Raw genomic sequence first — 13,798 nt, forward strand, 5'->3', positions numbered from 1 at the left:
TATTTACTTTAATGACTGAACTTTACAGCCCCACACAGAAGTTTTGCTGACAGATTTTGCTTTAGCACAGGCATTTTCTTCTGCAGAAGAAACAGCAAATTGTTCAGTGTGAAAATTCAAGGTTCCTCCAGTCTGCAATTCTCGTTTTACCTTCAGCTGGGAATGAAGTAGCTGGAAATCTGGTTCTGTAAATGTCAAGCTGATAGAAATCCACCTGAGAAACTGTATAAAGTGTATAATTCCCTCAAAACCACTATTTATTTCAGCTTTTAGTGTATTATTATTCAGTGAAAGGCTATCTAAGAAAATCTTTCATCAGTGTAATAAATGGAAGCATTTTCCTTAGGCTTTCTGGAGCTTATACAATTCCTACATCCGTGGGAAAGTTCCTGATGCAATTTGTATCTTAAGACATTTACTTCTGAAATGAATGAATCTTTTATATTGATATTTCTATCTTTGCTTGAGGACAAACTCTCTAGGAAATCTTGGCCCATTAAGTATTCAGGAACATGACTTTATATCCTTCTACCTGGAACAAAAATAGCAGTTGTCATACTTAGGTATAAACAAATTTGGAACAGTCTCCCTTTGGTTTTTTTCTGCTCCACTAAACGAGGCAGCTCATGCAGTTAAATCCAACAGGATTTAATTCTTTGGACTTGGCTGTTCCTGCTGTAACCTTGCAGCATGGCAGCCCCGAGCCTGCTGCTGTTCTGGTGCAGAAAATTCACCTCTTCCTTATTTCCCAAGAGAACAATACCTATTGGGAGTAAGAAATTTGTTTTCCTAATAAATAGAGATTTTTTTTTTTTCCCTATTGAAGCATTCATCATTATAGTGAGGTTTTAGCTAGAGGAAAATGTCATTTTTTTTGTGAGATAGAGACTCCTGTTAACATTGAAAAAGAAAATAAAATAATTAAAAAAACCAATCTATAGGCTTATTCCATGTGGATACAGTAACATAAATTCACTGGAAGAGGCACGAGGAAACTTAATAGTTACTCTGAAAAGATAACTAAAATGTATGATGGTATTTACTGTATTTGGATGTAAACAGTTTGCTGTAAATGGTTCATTAAAAATCTTTTGGGAAAACAGTTTTCTTGGTTAAGAGCAGAAAAATCCTCATGCATACAATTATTCCACGAAGACCTGCATTTCAAACAAGCAAGAGTAGGAATTAAAATAAATGTGCAATTAGAAAGTTGCAGAACTCGAAATGTGCATTCCCTGTGACATTTAAGTTATTTCAAGATGACTTTAGCTCTGAATTACAAAAAATATTTGCAAACAGGAACTCCTTTTGGCCAACACTGGAAGATTAGTTTCCTTTGGTTTTTGGCAAGCTCTGCAGTTTCTCAGGAACATGAACTTTCTAAACCAAATTTGATTTTGGCAGAAAATAAACCTTGTCAGAAATAACAGACAGAAAACCTGTGAGCAGCTCTGTACATGAGCCACCACCCCTGTTCTCCACATGTGGCACGTGTGAGGTTGGTGGGTGGATTTTAGCTGAACAGGTAGAGGTTGGGAGGAGCTGGTCACAGGTGTCCTGGCTCCTTGGGGACCTCCTGCCTGGATCCTGCTGGGCTGTCCTGGGGGCGCTGGGTAGGGCCCCTGGAACAGTCCCCAGATGTGCCACAGCTGCCGGGGAGGGGGCTCTGTTGGAACAGGGACACGGGGGGTCCCTGAAGGTGCAGGGACAGGTGATGCAGCTCCTGACGGGCAAGGCAGGAATTCCCTGCTCAGCTCTGGCTGTTCCCAGCTGCCTCACCCTGCTGCTGCTCACTGGTCCTGCTGTCATTATCCACTGGGTGGTAATAAAAGGGGGTCAGGACACCTGGCGTGTGCAGGGAGACCTCCCAGGACAGGAGAAGTCTTGTAGAGGTAGCTCCCTGAGTGCTGACTGCTCGGGTCCGGGCTCTGCCAGGAAGCATTCCCAGCACGGGGCAGCTGGAGCCAGAGCTTCCCACGGGAAGGATACGCAAGGAGCAAAACCAGGCACTTGTGAAGCCACGACCTGTAGGGTGAGTGTGCTGGCTACACCAGGACAGCTGTCCCCACACTGACACTATTTTATCCCTTTTGATGAAGATGTGCATCAGGGAAGGCAGCAGAAAGGCTCCCTGAGGTGTCAGTGTCATTTCCCCCATCTGCTGGGGCTCCGTTCTCCATGGAGCCAACAGCTTAGCAGGCTTTGGCATGGAACTGAGTCCCAGAACAGGGATCCCAGGGGTGCAGTGCTTAGGAATGGAGATGCAGACCCTGGGCACTGACAAGCTGTGTCTCCTACATACAAGTTTATCTTACTTTAAAAGCAGAGCACCATCAGGGCCAAGGTCTAAAGTGTGCAAGGTGTGCACAGCACACACAAACACACATATGCACATATAAATAATGGTCAACTATACTTTTTTCTTCTTTTTTAAATTGCTTTGAGCGATTGCAAACAGGAGTTTGTCAACATCACTGACACGTGCAGCTGCAGAGTGATGCCCACAATTAGCAACACTCTGCCCAGGGGTCACCAATGTCTGCACTTCTGCATTGTATTTGCCATCCATCTACTGAACTCAGCAACTTGGATTGTTGTTCTAACAGGTTAGAAACCTGGTCCTGGAACATTCTACAGTGTCAGGGATTCATCAAGCCCTTAATTTTCTTATCTTTTGTGTTGCTTCCCAGATCAGCACTTATGCTGATACTTGAGCACTGCAACATCAAAACCATGGCCACAAGGATCTGCGTTTGCAAACACCCTGCAGATACCCCCTGGGATGGATAGCTGGCACCAGCTGGGTGGAGAATGCCTCTCCTGTGTCACTGGACCACTGTGAACATCTCTGTGGGCACCAGCTGAGCCACCGTCCCTGGCTGGAGGTCACGATGGGTTTGCCCCACTTGACCCCTGGGTGTGTTGCCACCTTCTACCCATCACCATGTCGCAGGACGGAGTGGTGTTACTGTGGGCATCAACGACCCAAGGGAACATTTTCAAGCTTTTGGTATAGTCTGGAACCTAATGGGTGTATTTTTGAAAGCTCAGCATCCCAAGAGAAACAGAATCCATGGAAATACTTTACGAAGGTGCTGGCAGCAATGCCAGGGAAGGGCTGGGGGGAGCGACTGCACCTGGTGCCTGCCCTGTGGTTGGGGTCTGCACTGCCCAAGGGTCTGAGAAATCCTTTGTATCCTGTATATCTGTCTTTCTCCCCCTCACTGGCTTCAAGTTAGCCCTTTGCTCACTTTGTGTTCATGTGGCAACAAGATGTTCTTAGAATCTCTTCCTTTCACTTACATGGCACAGAAATGTCTGATGAACATCTGCAGCACGTGTGTGCAGAATTCTCTTTTTCAAGTAACAGGGACAGGCAAGAAGGTATTTCCTGAGGCAGCAGCATCTCCTGATCTGATTGGAGCATAGAGAGAGAAATACTCTGCCTTGGCAGAGGGAGGGAGAACCATTAATTTGGATTAGTGAAAAAGAGTCAGGAACGATCAAAGTCCTGTTGGGCAGAAACACCAGTGACTGCAACTCCCATTATTTGCAGCATTTAATTTTACGTTTCAGTAAATAGATAGAGTGACAGTTTTCAGTGCTGGGCATCGTTAGAAAACTGAGTAATTACAATACTGCTGCATTCTGTGTCTGCTGGGTATCACTTTGTAACTGGAAATTAACAATATACAGCACTAGTTTTCTACCTGAAAATATTGCCCTCAGCAGAGTGCTGTCCTGTTCACAGCCACACAGAAGAAATAGTGATGCGTTTCATTATATATCCTTCTACATTTTCACAATACTCTTTTATTGTAGCCAATTACAGGTGTTCCATCAGGTGGAACAACCCCACATCCAGGACCCTTCCCTGAGCAGACCTGGGGTCCCTCCTCTCTAGCCCTCCCTGCTCAGCCCCACACCCAGAGACCCCCCTGGGCCCCCAGCACACAGACCTGGTCTCAAGTGATCCCGTTCTCACTGGATCAGCCCCCTTTCCTTCTTGGAAAGACACAGGAAGGCTTCTGTGGGGCTGGGGAAAAAGCACAGCTCCACTTTTCCCTCTGTCACGGGAGATTTTCCTCAGGTGGAAACAGGGCACTTCTCTTCAGAGCTGTGCTGAGAAGGGTGAAATTTATTGCTGAAATATCAAGTATTATCTTGTGGAAAAATTATAGCTCTTGTGTGGCAGGTTGAATTTCCACCAGCTTTTACCTCCTAAAATCTTTGCTGTTCCTTCAAGTGGCATTACTCCTTTTCTGGAAGTGAAGTTTCTTTTCATGCAGATATTTGTGAAATGAAAATTGTTAGTTTCTCTCAAGTCTCCCGTATTCAAGACAGGCTTTCTGCAAGGACCAGCAATTTCAAATAAAACCAACAAATGCTCCACTTCAAAATGTTCTACCAGCTCATGGAAAAAAAAAAAAAAAAAGAACCAGAAAAAAAAATCTCTTTCCAACAGTCTGCTCAGAGCTATTTGAAGAAATCACTAAAACCTGATTTTTTAGTTATTGACAGCCATAAAAGTCATATTTTTTTTCATCTACTTTAAAATAACTCCACGAACACGTAATAGGATGTGGCCAGGAGTGGAGGAGGCTCTGCTGGCTTTCATGGATGCTGGGTATTCCTGCCACAAACACAGCAACCAGTGGGAGATGATGACACTTTGGGCCTGGCTAAGCTCATCCCTGTGACAGACCAGACTTAAACAGTCTTCAACCCCCCCATTTGCTGGCAATGCCCTTTGGGGTGCTGAGAGGCTGCACCACCACCAGCCCAAGGACAAGGTCAAAGATGTTCTGCCCTCATTATTGTCATAGAATCACAGAATTGTTCTGGTTGGAAAGACTCTCATGATCCTCAAGTCCCACCATTCCCCCAGCCCTGCCAAGGCCACCCCTGCCCCATGTCCCTCAGCACCATCTCCAGGGCTTGGAAATCCCACCAGGGATGGGGACTCCACCCCTGCCCTGAGCAGCCTGGGCCAGGGCCTGACAGCCCTTTCCAGGAAGAAAATGTCCCGTCTAAAGCTCCCTTGGCACAACCTAAGGACATTTCCTTGTCCTTGAGGACATTTCCTTGTTCTTTCACTTTTTCCTTGGGACAAGACACCTGCAGAGTCATCCAGTGCTGCCTCTCCCTGCACAGCCCCTGCAGAACTGCAATACTGGGGGTTTGCTGGGGAGCCAGGAGGACGAGGGTGTCCACGAGGGCAGCCAAGCCAGCAGCAGGGGGTCTCCAGCCTGGCTGTGACCCCCCAGCCACAGCTAAACCCTGTGGCACATGAGCCGGGTCAGGGTGGTGGCCAGGACAGGGACAGGGACAAGCTCCATCACTGCCCAGCCGGAGCAGCCCTTGGCCACCCAGGCCTGCAGCACATCTCCTCATGGGCACAGTGACCCTGCACAAGCTGCTGCCTTCAAAGCAGAGGCAGTTTCACCAGCCCCGGGCCAGCCGGGTCCATCAGGGGCTGTGGGGTCTCCTCGGGTGAAGACTTGCTTGAAACTGCAGGCAGGGCCCCAGGCAGCTGCCTGCATCTGCACCAGGGGACGTGTGGCACAGAGTCCCTGCATTGTGTTTTCCCAAATATTCCCACCATTCGGAACATGTTATTTCTGTTACATTTCCCTCGAAGAAGCTCGAGTCCTAAAACGCAGGGGGAAATGAGGCACACAAGGGCCACACATGCAGCATGAGAAACCTTCTGCTGAAACTTCCAAGCTACCATCCGTGGCTTCCAGGGGCACTGCACCCCGAGCCTGCAAGCCCAGCAGCTCCACAGCCAAAAGAAACACTGGGAAAACAAATAATTAAATAAATAAAATAATTTTTTTAAAAAAATTAAAACTCAGAAATGTGTCTTCCAGAAGGCAAAAAACTGTTGCAAACTTCTTTGTAGCTTGTGTGAAAATATTTCACATCACTCCTCTGACTCATCAGAAACTCTGGCAGAAAATTTTCCAGCAGCATCCAATTTAACCTTCCAGAAAATGCTGTTTCATCCAAAAAAGCATCTGCTGGAAAGATGTCAACACAGGCAACTATTTAGGGAAAAAGATGTGAAACAAATGATATTTTTTTTGAAGAAAGGAGCGATGCAAATGGACCAAGAGCCAGCAGCAGCATGGCAGGCAAGATCTAAAAATCCCAGCAGCCAGGGTCCATCAGCCCTTCTTTGGTCAAGAACTTATGGTTGTGTCTTGCTCTTGTTTACACATCGGTAGAAACTCACAGATGTACAGATTTAAAGGGAAGGGTCAAGGTGCACGTTTTAGTTCCGCATCAGAAAGAGGAACGTTCCGAAGGTGCGGGGCTCCTGCAGAGCAAAGACCCAACTTCCAGCAGCCTTGTCCTGCGGACCCAGGCTCGGAGCTCCCCGAGGAGCCTCCCGCTGCTGCTGCCGCCGTCCCGCACACACCTGCCCGCCCACACCTGCCCGCCCACACCTGCCCGCGCACACCTGCCCGCCCACACCTGCCCGCGCAGCCCCCGCTCCCCCCGCCCCGTCCGGCTGGGGATGCGCGCACCCGGAGCAGCTCGGCTTTCCTCGGCAGGGAGAGGGGGAGGCAATCGGCTCCCCAGCCCGCAGGGGCAGGAGGGTCCCGGCGCGGGGCAGCCGCTCCCCTCCCTCCGGGCTGCGCTGGGACGGTGGAGCGGGCTCCTCCCTTGGGGGGCCCGTGGGACAAGCCCCCCTGCAGGCAGAGGGGAGCGCCCTGCCTGTCCCTCTCTGCAGGCAGCAGGTACCTGCCTGGGCACATCCCCAGCTTTTGGAGAAGAGCCAGTTGCCACATCAGCAGAGCTGGCTGCAGGAGCTCCAAAAATTCCTCTTGCACCTCAGATTTCCATCTAACATCTGTAAGCCAAGGCACTGTGCAAGTCTTGCAGCTGGGCTCCAGCCCCTCCAGGGCAAGGCTGTGGTGTCCCCCGTGGCGTCCCCAGCCAGGAGCACCCCAGGAGCATCACTGCTCCGGGCACGGGCACACGAGGATCCGCGGCACGGGGGGCAGAGCTGGCTGGAGGCAGGGCAGGTGGCAGGGAAACCAGCCCCACGTGTTGAAAAAGTTCTAATTGCCAGGTTTTATCCGACCTTGATAACAGGAGCAGATGGCATGTTTTGTATAACAACATATTGAAAAATATGTCTCGGAAATAATTAGTGTCATAAATAAATTTCTTCACTTTGGGGCTCTGGGACTGATTAGACACAAGTCTCAGCAGGAGTGGTTGCCATGAAGATGAAGAAGCAAAACTTTCCCCACAACTGTGTCCCCCAAACTGGTTTCTCACCCCTGGGAGGCAGGAGTGTCAGAGCACCCCCAGTGCCCCCAGTACAGCCAAGGCCTGTTTGCCCACCCTGTGCTCAGCCCCGGGGTCTGCACTTCCCAGGAGGGGCTGGAGGAGCCTTGGGCAGAGCCTGCACCACCTGCTCCAGTACATCGAAGATCCTGGACATGGGCCTGGATTCCTGCAGCCAGGAATGCTTATTCACCCCCTGCTTTGGGGGGAAGGTGTCTGCAGCTTCCAGTGCTCGCGGATCCTGGGGCTGCAGGGACAGGACAAATGTCCTCTGGAGGAGAACTGCAAGTTTCCTATTTAAATAGATCAGCCAGAATTAATTCAGCACAAGATTTTTTGTGTAGCAGATCAGAAGAAGGGTGTTAGAGGGCTCAGTGACATCTGCCTAAGAGAGAAGCACAGGTAATTGTGGCTGAAGTGGTGTGAGATGGGGCTGCTGCTCTCGCCAGGACCTGGAAATCTCCTGAGGTTACTGGCATCATCTCATCTTTCTTTGAAGTGGAATCCCCACACAGCTGACATCAAAGACATAAATCTCCTTTCCCTTTATTTCTTAAAGGACTGACAGCCACCAATAACACCAGTTTATTCCCAGAACCCCTTATGACATGCTGGGGAGGAGAGGGGCCAGAGCAGGTCCTGCTGGGATGGGCAGGTGATGGAGACCTGGGGCTGCCTGTGGGAGAGAGCTGGGCTGGGGAGATAATACAAAAACATTAACACTTAGTGCACAGACCCCTACAAAGAGGGTTTCCATTTATTGCAGAGAAAATTATGCTTCGAGTTGTAAATGACATTTGCTCCCCTGATTTGTACCATTTTAATACTTTAGTTGCTACTACACGAAAGTGCATCTGTAACTAATTCAGGCAGCATGAGGGTATGGCAGAGCACTCCTTTCCTCCAAGCTTCCTTGCAGAAAGTGGCAGTGGTTATGGATCACTGGCCAGTACAACCTTTGGAAGGCAAGATCTCACACCAGAGCTTATCTGAAGTATGTCCAAAGCAGCGTGGACCAGATAACTCTGTGTGCTTCGAGCATTTAAGCTTAAAGTTGTTGCCTGTTTTTTTTTATTGTAACATTATAAGAACTTTTTTTTTTTCTGTGACATTTCTTGGACTTCTTTCTATTTCCAGCTGCCCTGGGAAAGGACAATGCCCTGGGTAAACAACTCACCAGGCAGCTGAAGGCTCCACCAGCCCATTTTCAGTGGGCCACACGACTTTTTGGGCAGGCTCATCTCCCTTCAGCCTGGCTGCCCAGAGCATCCCCCCAGCCTTCCCACCCTCCTGCCTCCCTCTGCCCTGGGGTGCCCTGGCTCCCCTCGCTGCCTCGCTGGGCAGGGGGGGACCCCAGAAACACCTCTGGGGTGTTGGTCGCCCTGAGCAGCCTGGACAGGGCATCACTGGGGTGTGTTCTGGAGCACGAGCTGTGGTTGTGTCCCTGCCACGTTCCCCACGGCCACCCTGGCAGGGACAGGAACCATCCCGGGGGAAACATGCAGGATCAACGGGCAGGAGGAAATAACCAGGTGTCAGGCAGTTTAACACACTGATGGCTCTACCTGCCTGCCCCTGCCAGAGCTGTTCTGGACACCACAGAAAACCCCATCAGCTCAGAAAACGGATGAAAAAAGCTCAAAATATTTCTTGTCTTGGTGGTTGCTCTAGATTATTTATCACAACAAGATTTCAGAGGGTCTCCTGGGGACCTGCCATCCTCAGATACTCACAAACCAGTATTAATTCCAAACATTATTAAGACACGTTTAGGAGCCCTTATTAAATGCAATCAAGTCTGATTTAGAAAGACTGGGAAGGTAAACATAATTAAAATTAACACGCTGCCTGGAATTTAAATTCTTTTTCATCCAGCATTTGAGAGTCATATTGTGAGAAAATTAATAACTGTAAGTGGTGGTTTTTGGTGGCTCACTGAGAAAAGAAAAGGTTTGGTTACCCATGTTAAAAACTTCTCAGGCTCTTTTGAAGAGGGATCCTGAACCCGACATATGGTTGGGCTGATGTGCTGCTCCCTCCCTGGGATGCTGGAGCACACACAGCCCCGGGCAGAGTGCTCTGGGCTGCCTTGGCTTGAGCAGGCACCAGGGAAGGAGGAGAGGCAGAGCGCTGGGAAAAGCTGAGGCTCCCAGGGCTGCATTCCAGCCACAAGCACACGTGCTCCCAGCATGGCACGAGGATGGAAGGGTTTGGAAAGGCTTCTGCTGGCAGGAAGGAGGGTGCAGGGCCAGGGCATGGGGAGAATCATGGAGTCATGGAACTGGGTTGGTGGTCTCAGCCCGCAGCCCCCCCAGCCACCTCCACCGCCTCAGAAGCAGCTGGCATGGGATGGGGGGACCATGGAGCCTTCCCTGGGATCACTCAGATGGCAAGAGCTGATAATTTGGAAGGGGCTGAAGAACAGAGATGACTGGTGGGAAGAGAGCAGAGACAGCCAGAGTTCCTGTCCCCAGGCTGGGGCACCTTCTGCTCCAGCACTGCCTCCAGGGCCCCTGGGCACTGCTCTGCCCACAGGAGCTGAGGACAGACCCGACTCAGTGGTCAAGTGGAGGTTCATCAAGCCCCACGAGAGGCAGCCAGGGCTGGTGGCTCCCTGCCCATTGGCCCATTTCATGGCCAGGCCTGAAGAACAAGGTTCATGGTCAAGTTTTACCTGGGTGATTTGTATTATTGTTTTAGCATTCGTGTTTATAAAATAGATGCCAGTTGGCAGATGGCAGTGAAGGCAAACAAATCTTCTTCCACTGGAAAACATGTTAATTTCTCATCTTTTTATTTTTTGTAAAGTTATTTTCTTGAGAGCTGTTAGATACAAGGCAGTAATCCCTCCTTAATCCCTCATAATGCCATTGTGGAAAGTCCTGTTCTCATGCTAATTGTGTTTCTGGAGCTAAACCCTGACACCTTCCACCAGGCTGATTCTCAAGGGAGCACAACAAGCCCGGGGTTAATCATCCAAAGCTGCTGGACTGTCCTCTGCTGCTACCAGCCCTGGGGACCAGCCCAGCCCAGCCCTGGCTGCAGGTTGTGTCTGCAGAAAAGGTAACTTCTTGAGAAAAAGGCTTTGACATTAAAGATTGTATCAAAGGAAAACATCAGGAAAAGGGAGTGAGAGACTACGGATAAACCCACTACTGCTGGGTGTTTAATCAAGAACTTAGGACTTTGCATTTGCAAATATTAACTTAACCTCCTATTTGGGAATCTAAAAAAGTAAGATCCTCATGTGTAGCTGTCCTGTAACTTGAAAAACACTCATTCTATGTCTTAAAATCTGCGTTTCCCCCCACTTCTCCCAGTACCACAGTGCTGTCTGTTCCCATGGTGCTGATGAGTCCCTCTTGGGCTCTGCTCTGTGCTCAGCCAGTGTCTCCACCAGCCCCTGGCCGAGGCTCTTTCCCCACTTACTGCTGAGAGGTCATTGGCTCCAAAGAAACACTGAACATGCCCATCACACTGTGCAGGGTTTCCTGCACAGGTTGCTCAGGGACATGCCTGTCTTCTCCTACATCTTCATTTTCTCCTCTCTGTTAATTTTCTCCTGTCTTTGCTCCCCATCTCATGCCTACACTAGGGACTCAGGCATAAAACAAATAAAAAATAAGATTAAAAGCAGATTTTCCCATCATACCCGTAAGCAAAATCTGACTTTAGGCATTTGTATTAAAAGGAAGACATGAAGTTCTTTTGACAGTTCCTTTGAGATTTGTGTTATGAGACATGCTGGCCACTTTTTGAGCATCTGCCTCACCCAGCCTCTAATGCCTCAGGGTGCTCTAGGTGGGCAACCATGGCCATTACATCCCCCAGCTGAGGATGACAAGGGACACTTTCACATTGCAGACATATAACATCTCTGGGAAGATCTTTTGAATTAAGGAGCAGACTGTGTGGTTCTATCAAGTCTGAGCAGTTCTGCTCATGGCCCTACAGAGAAGGGCTACAAAGACAGACAGACAGACGTCTGGCCAGTGAGAGGGCACTGGGCTTTATCACCCTGCAATTACTCAAGGTCAGCAGAACAGATTTCACTGCTGGCTTCCCCAAGTCACCTGACAGAGAATTTGATCACATCCCAGAAGACTGGGAAAGGCATAACAGGAACCTGTGTTTTCAAAACAGAAGATTAATCTCCTTTCTCATTCTGTGGAAAAAGCAGAATTTGTTTTACTCCCAGTTTGAGGCCACTGCACAGCCACACTCCTTAGTCCCCAGAGAGCAGACAGCTAGTTCGAAGTCTGTCCAGGCTGAAGCACAACCTGCAGTCTGTTTTTTAAAGGAAAACGATGAGGAGCAGAAGGAATTTATCCCAGAGAGTTCCAGGAGCTGCTGACTCGATGCAATAGTCAGCAGGGTGCAGGTGCTGCCCTGGGGGGTGTCACAGCACAAAACCAGAGCAGGGTGCTCAGAGCTACCCTGGCTGGGGCTGCCCCATCTGAGGGCAGGTCAAAGGAGCTCACCCCAACCTGCCTCTGCCCCCAGGCACCTGGGGCTTCAGAACAGGCCCAGCAGTCATTGCTGTGCCATCATCCCAAACTCTTTCTCAATTAAGCATTTTTTTTAATCAACATTGTTGACAGTTGCATTGGTTCTTTTTTTTGAATTTTTTTTTTTTCCAGAAAAGCTGAAACATCAAATCATGGAATGGTTTGGATGGGAAGGGACCTTTCAGGCCATCTGGTCCAACCCCTGCAGTGAGCAGGAACATCTTCAACCAGACCAGGTTGTTCAGAGCCCTGTCCAACCTGACCTGCAGTGTTTCCAGGGATGGGGCATCCACCACCTCTCCGGGCAACCTGGGCCAGTGTCTCAACACACTCAGTGTAAACAGTTTCTTCCTTGTATCTGGTCTGAACATAGAGCACAGATTCTAGAGGATGTGACTGAAGGTGTCTTGCTTGGTGCAGTGCAGTTAGTCCCAGCTGGCCCTGGCCTAACAGAGCCAGTTCTCTGGTGGCTCCTCTCTCCTGTCCCTCTTGGCATCAGTCATGACTGACAAACCTTTGAGAGTGCCATTCAGAATTGATTTTGGTTTGTGACAGCTGAAATTGGCCGTTTTTACATTTTGGTGCTGACATCAGGCTGTGGGTGGCAGAGAACCCAAGCCCCCCAGTAAGGAGGGCCAGGTCCTGAGCAGGTGGTGAGGGTGAGGACAGAGGCAGCCTGGAGCTGGGAGCACCAAGAGGGATCTTTGGCCTCTGCCCTCAGGCTGTTCCTTCCCTTTTATCCACAAAACCTGCTTTTTGTTTTTGATTTGTTTGATTCTCCTTCCACCCCTCAGGAGGTGGGGTGGTGAGAAATTCATCAAAGTGATAACCATGATTCAGCATCCAGAAGGCAAATTAACTCTTTGATAATGGTGTTCCAGAAAACACACAGAGATTTAAATGAGTGATCAGTGATATAGATCAGCATGACTTTGATGTAGCGTCAAGGTCACTACAAGAAAGAGCAGAGCAGCATTTTTGCAGTTTCAAAGCAGGCATTGCACCTGCAGCAGTGTGCTCTGCACGATGCCCTGGGGGGTGGGTGGTGTCTGCCACCCAAACCCACCTTCAGCTGGCAGCTGAGGTTGTGTTCAGTGGGTGTCACAGCAGCAGCTGCAGGACAAGCTGCAGGGCTGGTTTTACCTCCCACCCTTTGCAGCCCCCAGACCCTGCCTGGGCGCTCACCTGGTTGTAGCCATCTCGAGGGACCTTCCTTCTCTGTACTGTAACAAGGTTGGGACATCTGAAGAGATTCCAGTCTCAATCTGCTTAGAACACTTTCAGAAGTTTTTAAAATTAAAGGAAACGTAACTCTGAGGATTCAGAAGATTTTATTATGTCTAATCAACATTCAAACATTGTCTATCTCAGCTTGAATTCGTAGTACAGGAGATTCCCACTTCACAATGAACCAGTACTTCCAGCTGGAGAAGTGAATTGTACTCCTTCCTTAGAACAGATGTCTAACTTCTGGAAAGCAAGGGTAATACAAGGCAACCCCAAGCCAGGAGTCACACTGCACCCATGGACATGACCAGGGCCAGGCCACAGCTCACCTGAGGAAGACCCCCGTGGTCCAGGGTGGGCAGAGCCCTGCAGGAACCAGAGCACCCATCCCACAACAGAGAGCTGTTTCAGACCAGCCTGAGCAAAGGGGCTCAAGGAGGGTTGGAGGGACCTTAAAGATCTCCTAGTCCTGACCCCCTGCCCAGGCAGGGACACCTCCCATGGGAGCAGGTTGCTCCAAGCCCCAGCCAGCCAGGCCTTGAACATCTCTGCCAACTCTTTCTCACAGCTTTGCTTCCCCTGTTTGACCCAGCTCTGGGCTTGGAGCAGCACTATTACATACTGCATGTTTGTCTGCAAAGCCACTCTTAAAAAAATATCCTACACCCTTGGTCATCATGGAAAGATTTTACTTCATTTTTCTTTTCACAAGTTTCTAAATCACTGCTGTAACTAGAGGGAAATCCAGGCAATATGAAACC

Source organism: Apus apus, chromosome 5 (genome assembly GCF_020740795.1).
Source record: "Apus apus isolate bApuApu2 chromosome 5, bApuApu2.pri.cur, whole genome shotgun sequence".
Classification (NCBI taxonomy): domain Eukaryota; kingdom Metazoa; phylum Chordata; class Aves; order Apodiformes; family Apodidae; genus Apus; species Apus apus.